Source organism: Hippocampus bargibanti, linkage group LG10 (genome assembly GCF_051943395.1).
Source record: "Hippocampus bargibanti isolate YZ-2025 linkage group LG10, ASM5194339v1, whole genome shotgun sequence".
NCBI lineage: Eukaryota > Metazoa > Chordata > Actinopteri > Syngnathiformes > Syngnathidae > Hippocampus > Hippocampus bargibanti.
In genome coordinates this window covers 20,872,685-20,890,967 of record NC_142743.1, presented here as the reverse complement: position 1 = coordinate 20,890,967, position 18,283 = coordinate 20,872,685, and the positions used below count along the sequence as shown (strand labels likewise).

At 40.3% G+C, this 18,283-nt stretch overlaps 1 long non-coding RNA gene across 1 annotated transcript; it reads left to right on the top strand.

The window, feature by feature from the left end:
* Positions 1 to 2,543: 2,543 nt before the first annotated feature.
* LOC148892869 (uncharacterized) lies at positions 2,544 to 12,668 on the top strand. The gene is made up of 3 exons (XR_016116231.1): positions 2,544 to 3,037; positions 11,261 to 11,381; positions 11,546 to 12,668. It is a non-coding gene; the product is annotated as an uncharacterized LOC148892869 (long non-coding RNA).
* The last annotated feature ends 5,615 nt before the right edge of the window (positions 12,669 to 18,283 follow it).

The window sequence follows — 18,283 nt, the reverse complement described above, 5'->3', positions numbered from 1 at the left end:
TTTGACACTTCAATTAAGTCAGCATGCTGATTTCGGAAATGTGGGAGCAAATGACATTGCATGATTATCCGATCATAATTAGTGGACATAACCTAACCTCTGAAAGAGTTTGGAAACATCAAACATTGTAGGGCAAAGTGTGGTGTGTTGATATGCGATGTAAGTAGCGATTAGAAGCATCAGTTTACACCCAATCGCCTCGATCTCCCCCTTTCAGTTAGCAACCTCCCCGCTAAATAGATCGTAACCTATCAGGAGTACAGACAAATGGAGTCGCAGTCGCCATGATACATCAACCCCCAGTAAAGAATCGTGCTCTAATATAAGACAGGCAGCCTTCCATTACTTATAGCTGACATAATGGAGCTAGCCCATCACTGCCCCCCCCCCCCCCCCAATTCCTCCATTAGCTCCATGTTAGTTCTCACACACCCGTTTTAAGTCATGTTTTGGTGTGAACTTGTATGTTTTGTTCATGCAGCCCCTCTGCACAAATGGCTCCCTGACTGAATGTGTTAATGGGGAGGGAGGGCCACGGGTTAAGAACGGCCAACTCCATTACACTGAATTACATGATATCGCAGAGGTGCGCGTGTGTGTCGTTATTGTACATTAGGATTTGGCTCATGTTTTCCAGACTTTGCGGTAGAATATGTCATCGTAAAAGACTTTGGTTATCTGGTACAATGATACCTTGGCTTACGAACGTAATTGGTTCCCAGAGTGTGTAAGGCAAAAAGTGTGTATCCCAAAAATTTATTTCCCATAGGAAACCATTAAAATGAGAATAATCCGTTCCCAGGTCCCCATAAAACATAATTTGCTACTTTCTAATTTTCTAAGCCTTAAAACGACACAAAATATACCTTATTTTATGTATAATAAATGTGCTATGGTATTATAATTAAAGAAATAAACTGTACTGTATAATAAAGTCGTTTTATTTACCTTTGTGATGGTCGTTGATGGCTTGATGGAATGGAGTGGCCGGTTTCATCAGCATTAAACACTTGATGAAGAACGCAGCCTTCTTCTTTCACCATGTTGAGGAATGATCCATTGGGGGTGCTTTCTCTGCGATAATTTTACCTTTAACCTCATCAATTTTGTTCTGTTTAGCTGGGTTGATAGCTTTTTGCATCAAATGTACAGATGGCTTGTGCGGGTTGTTTGTGGAGGCTGATTGATGGGATATTTTAACCTTGCAGTCTACACTCTGCCTTTGAACTATGAAAGTTGAAACTCTCTCACTGTCGTTTGCCTGTCTCTTTAATGTTTAAACCACGCCTCCCCCACACTGCTCCATTCTTGACCAATCACATGGCTTTAACCGAAATGTGGGGACGGGGAATAGAGGACAAAAACAGTCGGCTGCCATTTTGTTGTTAGAACGGGGTCGTTCGCGAACAAGACATCGCTCATTGAGGCAGCTCTGTGTCCGAAACAAAGTTTGTATGCCAAGGTAAATGTTCATAAATGTAACGTTCGTAAACCGAAAAGTTCGTAAACTGTGGGGTCCGTAAGCCAAGCTATCACTGCACTTTATTTTGAAATAAAATGTGGCATGAGAGGGAAAAACAAATACTGGACAAATGACAACATTTTCACACTTTTTTTGCAAACAGTACAATGTAAAAAAATGGACACTTGTTCACCCCTTTCCCCCCTCTCTGTCCAACCACCACCGACCGGAGAACTTCAACTCAATGTCGGGCACCTGGATGAAACTCCCAAGTTAGGTAAGTCACATTTTTTTTTCTAGCACAGCAATGTCATGTTCAATTTTCCATTTTGTGCCCTTTCTGTTGCTTGATTACAAACGTACGTGGAATATCTTTCAAATATTTGTTCAAGGGAAAGCCAAGTCAAAAATGTTCTTCCAATAATATGTCCTATCTTTTGGCCTTTGGCACTATGATGTCATTTTCAGTCAAAAAGAAGTGGCAAAACAATGGGTAAAAACAATTGATGAGTTTTGCTGTTTAATTGATATTCCACAAATACATTATAAACTAGAATGCCGTGCGTACGTATTGCAAACAAAATGTTTGTATTGACTTCACTATAAGTGAATGTGATTTTACAAATGATGGACACAACTTGTCCGGAGGCGTCGGTTGTCCTTTAAGCACAATGTACGTATGTTGACAGTTGTATAAATAGCTGAGGGTGATGAATAATGGGAGCCAGTTGCGTGACGAGCTCAGCACACCTGATCACAACCAACTCTGAAAACAAAACAAAGACAGAGGCCAAACAGGAAAAAGACTATTTTTAGTGGGACACCTCGAGGCTGTACAAAACAATATACAGTAAAGTCTCGTTATATCGATATTCAAGGGAGTCCGAAAAAATATCGATATAACCGGGACTATCGATATATCCGACCCTGTTTGCATGTAATTTTCTCCGTGCGTGCATAGAAATAGTATCGATATAACCGGGACTATCGATATATCCGATATCGATATAACGAGACTTTACTGTAGATCGGTTTCACGAGAACACTAGAGCTGAAAATGTTTGAAATGTTTGCGGCCGCCGCGACCCAGATGGAGTCCTCTCTGAGAAGTGACCGACGTGCTGCTTACAGATGCTTGATGATGTAACTTGGCGGCAGCCCAGTGACAAGCATTTAAGCGGACTGTCTTCAACCGGGCACAGATGGTGCTGTTTTACTTTGAAAGAATAAGAGACGAGGACACCAGTGACCGTTTCGTCAGCAGCCGTGTGTTTGTTATCTGGCGCCAGGAAGGAGAGAAAGAAGGAGGTGGTCAACTTTGACAGATGCTTATAATTAGACCTACTGGGAAGTGCCTTCTTGTCAGGGGCTCCACAGTCTTTTTGAATAGATTGCTGTCAAGGTGTTGGAAATGTGTCTGTCTTGGCCTTACACTGATCACCTTGGCAAAACAACAACGGGTAATGAGCTCCGCTGCTTCTCGACCACACATACTCGACAATCGAAAGAGAGAACGACTGTCAGGATAAGAACTTTTTCTCAGTGCGACACTTTTATCGTGCTGAAGTCCACCAGGTAATAGCTTGTGAGATTCGCCGGCCACTTTGCTCTCATGCCAAAGTTGTTTCAAGGTAAAAAAAAAAAACCATGACCCTATGCAGGCTGGATGTGTGCCAAGGTCAAGTAGGGCATTAATAACTGCTTATGTGACAACATGCTGCAAGGCAATGCTTGGACTATTGCTCAACCAAGATAGACGTAAAGAATTGCACATGGCATACAGATGACTTTGGCCGATTGAAGACTGCCGAGTGATGCCTGTGATAGTCGAGTTTTCTGTTTTAGTCATGAAATATCCATGTGACTCAAAGGCTCCTACACAGTGGTCAAACGTCAAGGTCGAAGATCCATTTTCATTGTTCCAGGACACATTGGACCTGTATTGATGAATGAAACAATCATGCTTCATTGAATGTTGATGACTTCAAGTCACTTGAATGAACACATTTGATTGGCTTTTCGGTTCGTGAGATTGCAAAAGAACTTTTGCATGTTGTTAAAGGACAACCGACACCATTTTTTTGTTTCCTAACTGACATCAGAAAAACGTTTTATAGCATCTAAAATACCCAAAACACGCAGGCTGATATTTTTAGTCAAATGCAAAACACCAATAAAAATGACTTAAAGTGTCCCAAAATTGCTACAAAACGAGCTCAGAAATCAGAAAGTCCCGGCCCCTTGTTCGTGACGTCACGCTAGGATACTCCTTCACAAACTGCCTTGCTCCAGAATCAAAACAATGGCTTCAAAGAGTTCAGATTCGGAGAAGATGCTTTCCTGTTACTAATCCAGTTATGAATATGATTCCAATAATTCTGAAGAGGAAAGCATAAATGTTTGCAATCGATTAAAGAAATCCTTCGTATCAATTCGAGCCGTCTAGACTCCAATGTAGCGTCCCAGAAAATGCACAAGATGGCGCACAAGCTCCATTGGAAATGGATTGATTTGTCTGCTGGGAAGTTGTGTTAACTTAACACCTTCTTTATGCGGTGTACCGCAATTGGTAGTCTTGGTGCGACACACAACAATTCACCATCGCATTATTTATGTAGTTTTCCTTCTAATTTCGCGATCACCACAGTGTTTTCAGACAAAAAAAAGGGCCCAAAATGCATTGGGTGTCGCTTTATCGTTCAGGGGCGTTCCTTCAGTGACGTCACGTCCGGATCGTCATCAACTCGAAAACAAGACTTCCTGAATATTCAGCGCGAGTCTTAAAACGTAAAATATAGCTATATGCGGTGGAATCTTTGTAAAATACGCTCAGTAGAAGTCTATTTGAAGTGATTTTACAAATTATGGACGCAACTTGTCTGGAGGTATCGGTTGTCCTTTAAAGGTGATTTAGGAGTTTCAACCATTGAAGCGTGATGTGATGAACTTTTCATGCTTGCGCGCTCAAATCATGAAGGTTACGGAGAAAGGCGTCTTTGGGCTTTTTTGAAATGTGTGTGTGTGCGTGTGTGTGTGTGTGTGTGTGTGTGTGTGTGTGTGTGTGTGTGTGTGTGTGTGTGTGTGTGTGTGTGTGTGTGTGTGTGTGTGTGTGTGTGTGTGTGTGTGAAATACATTCAAATTTCCTCTACTGGAGTGAAACTTTTTTTTTCTGCGCAAAATCTGTGGGTGATGTGCATGTTGCGGTCTGTGATGAAAGAAGATTGCCGCCCGTGCTCGCACGAGAGCAAGTTTTCTAATAGCCCGAATGGAAATCATGCTGCTCTCGGGGGCTTGTTTGTTGCGAATAATACATCAACAAGACAGCGGTGCGAGCGCAGCTGTAATGTGACTGTCTAAAAGCAACGGCGCACACTAAATAATGGTTCAAAAGTCCCTCCATACTCCGTTGTCTGTTTCCAGGTGACAGTAACCAAGCACTGAGGTGTCTGTCTCATGTAGGAGAGAAACTATTGAGGGCATATTTTGTTGAGAAAGGCAAGGGTCAAACACGGGAGCCGGTCGGGATTGTGAGAGAATGACGGTAAATATAATTACGTGTCATTTTCTGTCTCTGAAAGCAACCCTGTTCAGAAATAGTATGGAAGTGAGAGGTGTGCAGTAGTTCTGCTAAACAGCATCCCTGTTCCATGCAAAATGGCAGCAAATGTCACATGTACCGATGGATGATTGTGGCGGAATCATTTTCACCTTTGACCTGTTGCAGTCGTACGCTGCGTCATCTGGCGCATCGCCATTATCTCATCGTTTTCTATTACGCCAAATTTGTGCTCGAACTTTAGATTCTCTGAAACGGACTCAACTGTGATGCAAATGCACTCTTTGATTGCTCTGTTTTTGATGTTCCCTCGGCCACTTGGGAAAGACAAAAATTGCACATTGAACATTATTGCTGGCCATTTTCCTCAGCAGATTGTGAATTTTCTGAGTGATGCCCTTGCTTTGGAGAGAACACTGCTTTGATTCATCGCTTGTATTTTCTAAAGAGTAAAAACTCTTCTTCAGGATGTAGTCAAGGCCGCTATCGCATTTCATCGTGATATAATGGAAACCTTTGAAGAGTGCCTCACCTTATTTAGTATACCAATTACTAATGTTGAACTATACAACTAAAAGACATGTAGCTTCTTTTACTCCCCTTTCAAACCATCTATTTTCTTTCGCTAAGATTTTAACCTCATTGTCGTCAAACAGATGGTTTGAAAGGGGAGTAAAAGAAGCTATTTTCATAAAGCAGCAAAATCCTTCCCTTAACCGTAATGGTGGGGTGAGGTTCAATTTGGATCGTTTGTACAATAGTCTGTTTAGGCAACATGCTGATGAGGTGAGGAATCGTCACCAACTCGAAAACAAGACTTCCTGAAATATTCAGCGCAAGTCTTAAAACGTAAAAGAAAGCTATATGCGGTGGAATATTTGTAAAATACGCTCAGTAGAAGTCATTTGAAGTGATTTTACAAATTATGGACACAACTTGTGTGTCGGTTGTCCTTTAAGCTATTCCAAAATTTTACATACATGTCTGTACTGATTGAAACCTGTCATTTCCTCAAAGACTTTTATACTTATTTATGAAACACAGTTCTACACCAAGGCCAATCTACGCATACGAGCTTTACTTTCAGCCTGAGTAGACTTTGTGAGCTCTGAAAAAAAAAACATGAAAGATGATTCCTCTTAAAACGGGATGTTTCATGGCGTGCCCATCAACATCAACTTTCAGTCTCAACATCCATCATCTTCTTGCTCCCTCTCTCCTCCATCATCCATTTCTCAAGCTCTCCATTTTACGCTACATTCCATTTGTCCAGGTCGCTGCAACGTGCAAATAGACGGTCCCTCATTCGCATTCTAGCCTCCTTTGTCAAAAACCTCAGTAGGGCCTGAACGCTATTCATTATACGCTACCTACAGTATGTCTACTCCGTGCCAAATCCTCTGTCTGTCTGCCTTTTTCTTTCATTTAAAGCTCAGGTTCAGACTGCTTTACTCGCGAAAAAAGAAAAATCACCATGATCATTGGTCATAAGCACTTATCGAAAGGCTCTCTTGATTTCTCTGTCCTTACTGACCACCAAGTGACCTCATGGCCCAGAGGCTCAGACGACATGTTCAAGAATATTCATTAAATCTAAAATAAATAAATAAAACATAATTCTGTGCATTGAGAAGGTTTCGCTGCGATGATTTGAGGTGTGTCGCTTATTTCCAGATCCATAAAGGTGGCAAACTGAGTATTTTCTACACTATAAGGCGCACCTAAAAGCCTTCAATGTTTTCAAAAACTGCCCATGCACTTTATAATCTAATCTGAGTGGCCCATGTACAGTACATCTCATCCTGTTGATTTGAGCCCTCTGGCTCCTTATCTGACGTCAACAGTCTCAAACTTGGGTCCTAAACTTGACAGTGACTTTAAACTTGACCAAAAAATGGTGCTGTTATTCAACCCAGCTTGTTATCTGAAGTCAACAGTCTCAAACTTAGGTCCTAAACTGGACAGTGACTTTAAACTTGACCAACAAATTGGTGCTGTTGTTAAATCCAGCTTCTTTCATTTGAGGCAGCTGGCTAAATTAAAACCTCTCCTTTCTCATGAGCACCTTGAAGCAGTAATTCATGTCTTCGTAATACGTTTTATTTTGGAGTCAGCCAATCCTCCTCAAAGCATCTTCAGATGGTGCAGAATGCTGCTGCTCGCCTCTTGACTGGTACTCGTAAGAGGGAGCATATAATTCCTACTCTGGCATCCCTTCACTGGCTCACTATACATTTTAGAATTCTTTTCAAGATCTTATTGTCTTCAAATATTTGAATGGCGTCACTCCTCCTGACCTCTACGAGATCATCCACCATCTACACCTCTCCCATCTCACCTTCCCGACGCCTCAGGTCTGCTGATAAGAGATTATTAGATGTGCCAAACACTAATCGGAGGCTGAGATGGGCTCAAGCCTTTTCCGTTGCTGGTCCCACTCTCTGGAATGACCTGCCACTGAACATTCAGCGACCCCCCTCACTGCCCATCTTTAAAACCCGTCTCGAAACTCACTTGTACTCTTTGGCATTCGACTCAGCTTGATTCTGACTTGTATTGTATTGTATTGTATTGTATTTTATAATCTGATGCACCTTATAAATGTAAAAAAGTTTTAATATACGTACGTCATTCATTGAAGGCGTGTCTTAAAATCCGGTGTGCCTTATAGTCCGGAAAATACGGTAGTTTGGTCTGTACACAATCATGATGAACTTTTATGATACATTTCTGTGAAATGTATTTTAGTCACAGAAAAAAAATAAATTTGGGGGACCTAAATATATATCCATTTCTTCCATAAGGCTCTTCCCATCATAATTTGAAGGTAATGGAGTCTTTTTCTCTAAAAAAAAGTAGTCACATACTGAATTGAAAAATCGGTTTGTTAGCAAAATGGCGTGTCTCAATGCGTCCATCCTGATCCAGTCTCTCGACTTTTGCCACCCCACCTTTAAATTGCCCAAAGGAGTGAATGTGAGTGAGAACGGATGATTATTTGTGTTACCTCTACTTGGCTGGGGTGTAAGGCTACCCAAAGCCAGCTGGGATAGACTCCAGCCCACCTGCAACGTTAATGAGAAGGCGCTACAGAAAATACACGCATGGGTAGATAAAATCAAATTATAGACACTGACCCCAACTCGTGTTGAATTGTAAAAAGCTCCAGAACTCAGAATCAGCTTGTGTGGCGTGTTTCTGAACAGGACATGCAGTTCAGTTGCGCATCGTGTTCTGACTGCAAATCTCACGTGATTGCACAAACCCGTCATGTATACAAAGAGAATGCATGCCAGTAATTTGATCTGGAGTCGGACTCCTATTCCACTGTTTATGTCCAAAATCCATGTAAGCGTGAATTATTCCTCTATTGTTGTACTAAATTCATCCCGTCTACTTGATATCTAATATTAAGCAGATTCTTTGCTTACAGACAGTGTTCAAATAGAGTGTCACTGTCTGTAAGTAAAAAATCTGCTTAATATTATTCCTCTATTGGTTCAAATAGCTTGCATGATTTGGTGTTGTGCAAACCGCTGAAATATGAAGTCCCTTGTGATGATACACAGAGGACTAGTGGGTCAACTACAGTAATAGGCAAGATATTAATTTCATTATATTTGTTTTGAACTGCCCGGGGAGGAAATTGATTATTTTCTTTCCTGCCGCCGTCGCCTTCCCACAACCCTTCTGTTCCCGTCTCTCGTGTCGGAGAGCTAATCGTGTCCGTAAAGTTGACTCAAGAGGAGAAGTTCAAATAGAATTAGCCCTGTTCCGCCTCATTATGCGTTATCCCAATAGCCCGGCTTTCCTTGGTTCGCTGTGCAGTGACGCTTCCCACTTGTATCGATACCGGTAACCATGGAGAAGCTTCCTTGTCCTTCAGTGTGTCTCGGGGCAACCAGTTGCTGGATTTTATTTCTGTAAACAGACCAATTGCAGATCATTACAATATACTATAAAACATTGATTTGTTGTCTCGTAGGAAAGCTATGCTTTTCAAAGCTTCATTTGAATACAGAGGCTCCCCACCTTACGAACGAGATACGTTCCGAGCGGTCGTTCGTAAGTTGCTTCAGTGCTATATTTTGTATTGAGATTGGATTGTATTGTGAGTTGCCGCTTTTCAAGTCGGCTGTTTTGCTTCTAAAGTCCAACGCTCCGTTTGATGCTTAGACTTGATTTCGATGGCATTTCAGGCTTTCAGGGACAGACAGGGCACTTTCTACATTTTTTAAAATGTTCTAAAATGTGGATTTTTCAGAAAAAAAAAATCAAAATTTATAAAATGCCAATTTTATAAATTAAAAAAAAAAATGTCAATATAGCATAATCACTACTAGCTGAAGGCCTGGCTAGCTATCTGTTAGCTATCTATTAGCTAGCGAGCCACCGCTATATATATATATATATATATATATATATATATATATATATATATATATATATATATATATATATATATATATAGTGTGTCTCTGCGATTGGCTGGCAACCGAAACAGGGTGCCCTTTACCTGTTTGCAGACAGCTGGGATTCAGCACACCTGTGACCCTGGTGAGGATAAATGATGTACAGTAATGTGTTACAACATGAAAATCAAAACATGACATGACTTCACAATTCCAATGGTGGAATTTTCACAAGTCGTACAAGGTTAGGTTCTAAGCTAGACTCGAAAGAAAATATTGTTTAGTGTCCATAGATGTAATATTTAGCGACAAGTGTTAATCTAAAATAGTACTCGGTATATGAGTCATCGGGTTGTGATTTAAATGTGGTGATAACATTCAATCCTGTAGTTTTTTTGATGTAATAAAGGCACGTTTTGTTTTGATTAGCCCAATGAAAGCACTCTGCACATGCGAATATGAAGCACTAAGAGCCACTGAATTAACCGGCAAAGCACACAATCCATCTGCTCGCAAAAGCGCTCGATGCATGTCCATAAACCTCCAAACAGATGGTGTTAAAATATATATATATATATATATATATCACTCTCCCACGTTTTTCTTTACTTGTATTTGTTTTTATTTGACAAATTTAATTTGCAGTTACAGGATTTCATTTGATATGAACTTCACCGGCCCGATGATGAGCATGTGGTGCGTGCCATGTTGACCGCAGATTATGATGGAGTGGTTGGACAGCTGCTTCATAAACATGCTAATTGGGTTTATGTTTTACATACATGAATTACAATCAGAGCTGGCTGCCAGATTTGAACATTGAGTGTATGCTTGGATGGAGCATCAAATAAAACGGGTCTTTCAGATTCCAGCTGAAACAAAATATGCCACTGGCTATATTGTTTATGAAGGCAAACGCTACTTGAATGTTATCAGACACAGTTGTGTATTAAAGAATGTCTTGAAAATAACGATTTTCAGTTAAATTCATGAATTAATGATGAACCACGAGGTAAATAGCCTGATTAAAAAAAAAGTAATTATTTTCATCTGCAGTTCTTATCTCCCAGCAAACGCTGTGTATAATTGCATCGAATATAATCATAAAAAAAAACTCTTCCTTTCAAATAACGGTGCGAAAGGGAGTGATAAATAACTCAATCCAAAGAATAGTCAGACGAATATCAATTTTCTCATCAAATGAGCCTGTTAGCTTCTCCGAATGCCTTAAATCCGAGTCTCCGTGTGGTTTCGAAGCAATCAAGAGGTGTTTATTGACAGGCTGAGAAAAAAATTGGTATTCAAGGGCGCTCATTGTAATGGAAACCGTCTCACATTAACATCGCAAAAAGGTATGGAAATGTTCCTCCAGCCAGCCGAAGCCTCTTTGTGCAAACATTCTGAATCTAACTGATTCATCTGAACGTTTGAGCCTTTTTTTGGTCTACTAAAATCAATTTTCAAGCTGCGATGAACAGAGATAGATTGACTGTTTTCGTGCTACAACTTCATTAAATCGGTGAGTAGCAAAGCCAATAAAGAAAGAGATCAACAGAATATTTGTTGAGAGTTTTTCGCTCGAGAGATATATTAATTTGAAAAAAAAAATGCCACGTTTCCCGTGGGCCAAAGAGCCATTGTGAAGGAGGATAGAACTTTGTGTTTTGATACAACCCAACCTTTCAAAGGTTAATGACGCCACCGACCAGTTGGACATGATCTTATACAGGCCTCATCTGGTGCGCTGCATTGGAATATAAAGAGTCATGAAGGTTTGGTCATCCGCCACATTTCCGCTTATTAACCTTTGGCCCGTGTCCTTTTCCACAGATCCAGTCTTGAACTTGCATAAGGATTAGATGTTAAAGGACGGCGCAGCAAGGACTGTCGTTCAAAAGCCGAAGATGAGAAGAACTGATCAGAACTTAGAGGATGCTAGTCAGACCCTCAGGTGTGTCTCAATCACACTTCATCGCAGCCTACAGAACTCATGATGATTTTGGTTGAACGTATTTGAGTGGCTCATTGAACACGAATTGCATAAAAAATTCAGGTTTTTTTTTCCCAAAAGTCAAACATTCATATTAGATATTTTCGATACTTTCTTTACTCCAGGCAGAAGACAGCTTAACCCTGAAGTGAAAATCCTGGCATACAAAACTGCTGCAAAACGGACTACTGGACAGTCAAGGATCACATTAAGTGTCAATTGTGGCATCACGATGAACTAAATGTTAACACGCCTGCTTCACATTTGTAATATTTGAGTTTAAAATTGTACTTCCTGTTTGGAAGTTTTGCCATTGTCCCCAAAAATGGCATGTTAGGGGGGCATCATTTGTTTCAATGTATGCCCTAGTATTCCAGATAAACTACGGTGATACCTCGGTTTACGAACCCCTTGGCTTACGAACATTTCGGTTACATTTATGAAAATTTTACCTTGGCAGACGAACTTTTTTCATACACGGAGCTGCCTCAATGAGTGATGTGTCGTTCGCGAACGAGCGTGTTCTTCTAACAACAAAATGGCAGCTGACTGTTTTTGTCCTTTATACCCCGCCCCCAGTCTTCGGTTCAAGCCACGTGATTGGTCAAGAACGCAGCAGTAACGGGGTGGTTTAAATATTAAAGAGACAGGCAGACCACAGTGAGAGAGTTTCAACTTTGATAGTTCAAAGGCAGAGTGTGGACTGCACGGTTAAACTATCCCATCAATCAGGCTCCACAAACAACCCGCACAAGCCATCTGTACACTTGATGCAAAAAGTTATCACCCCAACTAAATAGAACCCAATTGATGAGGAACTAGATAAAATTATCACAGAGAAAGCACCTACATGGGATCATTCCCGCAAGATGGTGAAAGAAGAAGGTTACGCTCCTCATCAAGTGTTTAATGCTGATGAAACCGGCCACTCCATTCCATCAAGCCATCAACGACCATCACAAAGGTCAATAAAATGACTTTATTATACAGTTGTACAGTTTATTTCTTTAATTATAATACCATAGCACATTTATTATACATAAAATAAGGTATATTTTGTGTAGTTTTAAGGCTTAGAAAATTAGAAAGTAGAAAATTATATTTTATGGGGACCTGGGAACGGATTATTCTCATTTTAATGGTTTCCTATGGGAAATTAATTTTTGGGATACACACTTTTTGCCTTACACACTCTGTCTGGGAACCAATTAAATTTGTAAGGCAAGGTATCACTGTACTGTACTTTGAAATGTTGGTTAAAATGGGGGGGAAATAGAAAGACTAGGGGGGAATGGGGGAAAAATAGAAAGACTACTATATTATTTTATTTTTTTTTGGTTTTATTGTTATGTGTATTCTTCTTTTAATTGCAAAATGTCATTCGGTGTTTATTAAATGTATGATTATTATTATTATAGTCCATGAAAAGTAACCATTTGCAATGTTGGTACAGATCTTTTATACATAAATGAAAAGAACAAATCCCATGTGTCCATAAATAAATAAATAAATAAATAAATAAATAAATAAATAAACAAAACAAAATATACACTATTGGTTTTAGTTGGGACTATAAAATGAAGTAGTGATCCGGATCTGGCCTCTGGACCTTGAATTTCACACCTGTGCTCTAAAATGTCCATGGGTGTGAATGGGAGAGTAAAGGTTTGTCTGTCTCTATGTGTACTCTACACTTAGCGGCCAAAAAGACGTGTGGACTAGCCAGGACACCCCTCAAGATATGTGGGCTTCACTGTGAACATTGACCGTAGCATCGGCGCTAACAGTTACTGCTTATAAGTGACAGAAAAGAACATTGCCACAAGCTAAAATCATGCAAAGCTGGAGTCATTGTGAAAACCTGCCTCCTTACTTATAATACTATTTTTTTTTATTTACAAGCGCCATTCTGAACACCCAAGGACACTTTACAATAAAAACAACAATACATTAAACAATAAAACCATAAATAAAACTATAAATAATAAAATATCAGATTAAACTAGACCATGAAAGCAAGTTTAAACATGTGTGATTTGAAAGCAGGTCAATATTACGGATGTTGGGTGGAAGTGAGTTCCAGAGTTTGGGAGCAGAGCGGCTGAAAGCTCTGCACCCCATTGTGGGGCATACGGGCAGAGGGCATACAGAGGTGGAGGATCTGAGGGCCCGAGAGGGAATGGAGATTTGAAGTAGGTCAGACAGATACTTACTTACTACTTACTTACAAAATGAAGCAGATTCGTTTTTTTTTTTTTTTTTTTTTTTTTAAGAACCATGTTTTAAAAGGACGAGATTAATCATGCATGTATCAAAATGGATTAAACATAACCCAAGATGGGTAAAATAGCTAACTCAGAGCTGCATTCAAAACGGACAGAACCAATGTGAGGTTATTCACATTGGTGATGAGTAGAGCGCTAGTTAAATGTGAGCTTCGTCGTTTTATTTTGGCAGCGTTTTACTTCCTGTTTGTTTGTATTTACATTGGTAGTTCTCAAAACATCCTTCAAACAATGAGCACTTTACTTATTTCTAAAACTTCACGGCATTAGGTAAAAAGGAATCAGCCCCACAAAACGTTTTTAAAATGTTTTATCTAGAATAATTCTTCAGCATGACAAGTAACTTCTGTCTTTGAGTGATTGCATCCATTTAGTGGCACAACATTACTGACGAGACAGACGTACCCCTGGCAATAATCTGCAATGAATAATCCAGAGTGCGGTAATGACATTAGAAGCCTGAGTATTTTATATTTTTTTTACAGCTAAGCCATAGAAATATAATGAGCCTCACACAATTCAAATTAGACCTGCATTAGCTGGCATTTGTTGCCATTACTGGAGGCCTCAAGCACTGTGCTCAAGTATTGGAAAGTTGCTCGCTTCTTCCAACAGGCGAGCAGCAACATGATATTCCGCACCATCTTTGACTCTGTAATAATATACAGAGTGTGATAATAACTTAAATATTTGATGAATGACTACTATAACAGACATCTTTGACTTTCCATCAGATTTGCCGATTTCAGTCAATAATCTGTGAATGTTTCTTGAGCCTCAAAGTTTAGCGAATCAAAATGTGCTACTACTACTACTACTACTACTACTACTACTACTACTACTAATAATAATAATAATTTTCTAAGCGCTTTTCAAAACTCTCAATGTGATCTATTTTTTTTTTTTTTTTTTGCTCATTGTCATTTAACTTTTTTTACTCAGCAATTTACCAACGGCAAAGAAAGGGAATCTATCACACATCACACCTGACATTTTTCTCCAGACGTTCCAGCCTACCTGGACACGCTTCTTCACTCTCCATTACTCTGGACAGGTCAGGCTTGTGCTCGCAAGTCTAAACTATAAAACAAAACAAAGAAACAAGATGAATTATCGCCTTAAGGCAGGTGTTCCTAGCGCAAGGTCTGAATTTGACTTTACAAAATGTAGATTACGGTGGAGCAGTCAAAACAAATACATGGTGTGGCCGGGGTGTTGACTCTTTGCATCCTCACAACTGATTAGGGCTCAGTTTGAGTGCGTGCATGGTTACCTAGCAAGGTTAATGCACTGAAACGATGTCTAATCCAATACACATTTACATTTGGTCGATGTTCTGTTGTTCTTTGGCTGGCCACACATTACAAATTCATGGCTTCAGTCAAGAGTAAGAGATAGATGAAAAAGAAAAAGGAGCCCATTTGCTGTCTTGCGAAGGGAACCGTGACAAAGTCACCAAGTCATATGTGAGGCCCATTCCTCCGAAGTGCATTTTCTTCTTTCCAGCCTTCCCCCATGATGGAAATGTTCCCACTTGTTTTTTTTTTCTTGGTCCCTCCTCGTGTTGAGCAGAGGACATGTGTAAAAAAAAAAGCTTTTGTGTGCTCACCATCTGTGCAATACCAAATTTCGTAGCAAAAAATTCTTTGCCTTTGTATTTTTTTTCAATGATGGCTTTACCTTGTCTTGCAGTATATTCTATTATCTTGAGCAGGGGTGTCCAAAGTCGAGGACCGACTTTGGACACCCCTGATCTTGAGTATCACGCCAAAATGAAGGTTTATGGGATTGGTGTTATTTATTTGATTGTAATGGCATAGACACTGCTTTTTTGGTCATTGTTCACAATGTCTAAGGTAGGGGTGTAAAAGCCATTTTTGTCGCACATTTTTAATCGTCTCGTCGCATTATTTGTCTACAACAAATTAATGGATTAACGTACCAGTTTTTAAATCAGTCAACTGTAATAGTGTGTTCAATTATAGTTCAAATTCTAAACAAGATAACAACATTCTCGCAAAATCCCGTTTTTTATTTATTGCACATGACAATTTCAGGCAAGTTTTCACGGGTCACATAAAATAGTTTGGCGGGCCGGATCTGGCCCTAGGGCCTTGAGTTGGACACCTGTGGTTTAAGGCATTAGTTCTCAACTCCTGAGACAGTGGGATGCGAACTATTGTTGCCAAAGCGGCAACCGTAGCTGCTCGTCAATTGAGTGCCCTCCCGCACAGCTGAGTTACTTTTTAAAATGAATGATTGCACATGAAAAAATAGTGCAAAATAGTGTTTATACGTGAGCAGGATAAATGCAGTTAGTTATCAATAAAATTGATTAGTTTATCCGTGGAGGATATGGGGGAATTGAGTCACATGACTTGACGAGTGCATCTTGAGCTGCAAATTTTTGAATTGTGATTTTCTTGCCACAAAGGATTTGACTTGGCTCCAAACTTGCTTTGTAAGGCTACGCACATGCTGCAGCTCAATTCTGATTGTTTTGCACTCGTGAGTCTTTTCAAATGAGCGCTAAACACAGCAGCCAGCATATTCGGTGAATCTGAAATCCGATGGTTACAAATGTTTTCAGTAAGATTCTTAAACCCATGGGTGAAAAACAGTGACATGGCAATACATCGAAGCAAATAAAATAGAAATAAAATTACCATAGCAACAAATGGCCGTCACCAAGACACAATGCAATGAAATGCAGATAATCGACTGCGAGAAATAAATCTAATTTCATAAAGTTGAAAATGTAGCCCAGTGCTACCGATAGTGTTTAAAAGTAGCAGAAAAGACCTTGAAGGCTGCATCCTACCGAGCTACTCAGATATGACAATCCATTTCAATTGGTGTTAGATATTTGGAAACACCCTGTATTTCATCCTTTCCAGCAGCATCCATTAGGAACACAATCTAATGACGATTGTGTACAACGGTACATTGCAGTCATGGAGGAGCGCTGCGCGAAAGTACGCATCTCTCAGATGCAGAACCAACATCCTTCTTTTGTAAGACCAATCGACCAATTGTGCATCACGTTTTGACAATCATCTGTGTCTATCCTCCCGCGGAACTGCTTCGTAATGACATTCTCCTCCCTGACACGACTACTGCAGGAATGAGGGAATTGCAAGGTGCAGTTTGGCATCTGATTAAATATTTCATTTGGCAAACAAAATTACAGAATGCAGGCAGAAACCGAAGCTTAGAACAGCGGAAACGACAACACGATGCTACACTGGGGATTGGAAACACCTGCCTGCAGGCTAGTCGACAATGTGAGTCCAATATTTCATCATTAAAAATAAAAAAAAAAACATTCAAGCGTGCTGTTAAAAATAATTTATTTGATGGCTGTTGAAGGCTTCCGCAGCTTTTTCATATTGAGGACGATGAAATTCAAATCGGAGAGCAATAAAAACCCTCCGCGGGGAGGAAACACAAACAGAGAACAAAAACAGAATTAACCAATGAGTGAAACAGCTGGCTGAACTGAGCAACTGCGTGGAGTCCAAGTTTTAGTCAAACAGAGGGACAAAAGAAATGTACATAGCCACACAGCCCTTAAGACAGAGCAATTCAAAAAACACAAAATGACTAATCAGTCATTACACCTGCTCCATATCTAAAAATTATTTCAAGCTTCCGGCAGAAAGATTAAGTCTACTCTATTATACATGACGATTTAGAGTAAGCTTGTGTGTGTTCATTTAGATGTCACAAAATATATATTTTTGGATATAATGTTGTGCAAACAAAACCAAAAACAAGCGGGCGTGTGATCTGACAATTTTTGCTACATGAATACAATTACAGTAAAGTCTCGTTATATCGATATTCAAGGGAGTCCGAAAAAATATCGATATAACCGGGACTATCGATATATCCGACCCTGTTTGCATGTAATTTTCTCCGTGCGTGCATAGAAATAGTATCGATATAACCGGGACTATCGATATATACGATATCGATATAACGAGACTTTACTGTATCTGTGGAAAAAATGCAATGTAGTGCCTTCACTTTGATTTAGAGCAAACCGTCACGCCTCAGGAGAGACAACCAATCACCGACAGATCTATCCATCTGTCGGTCTGTCGGTCAGTCGGTGGGTCGGTGTGTCTGTCGGTCGGTCGGTCGGTCTGTCTGTCGGTCGGTCGGTCGGTCGGTCGTTGGTGGGTCTGTCTGTCGGTCGGTCGGTCGGTGGGTCTGTCGGTCGGTCGGTCTGTCTGTCGGTCTGTCTGTCGGTCTGTCTGTCTGTCGGTCTGTCGGTTGGTCGGTCGGTCGGTCGGTCGGTCGGTCGGTCGGTCGGTCGGTTTGTCGGTCGGTCAATCTGTCGGTCTGTCGGTCCGTAATCTCTGGTTTATGTAATGAGAGCTTCCATCTTAACCTGGCAGATCTGATACCGATCCCTGCCTAAATGAATTACGCTAAATGCCAGTAGCTGCTGCTGGCAAAGGCGCTGAAGGTGAAGGACGGCCACCCTTAAAGCGTTTGCGAATCTGATCTTGTCCATTAGCTCACAAGCGGAGGCAGAAAATCAATGGGAAACAAAAGAGGCAACCTCTTGGG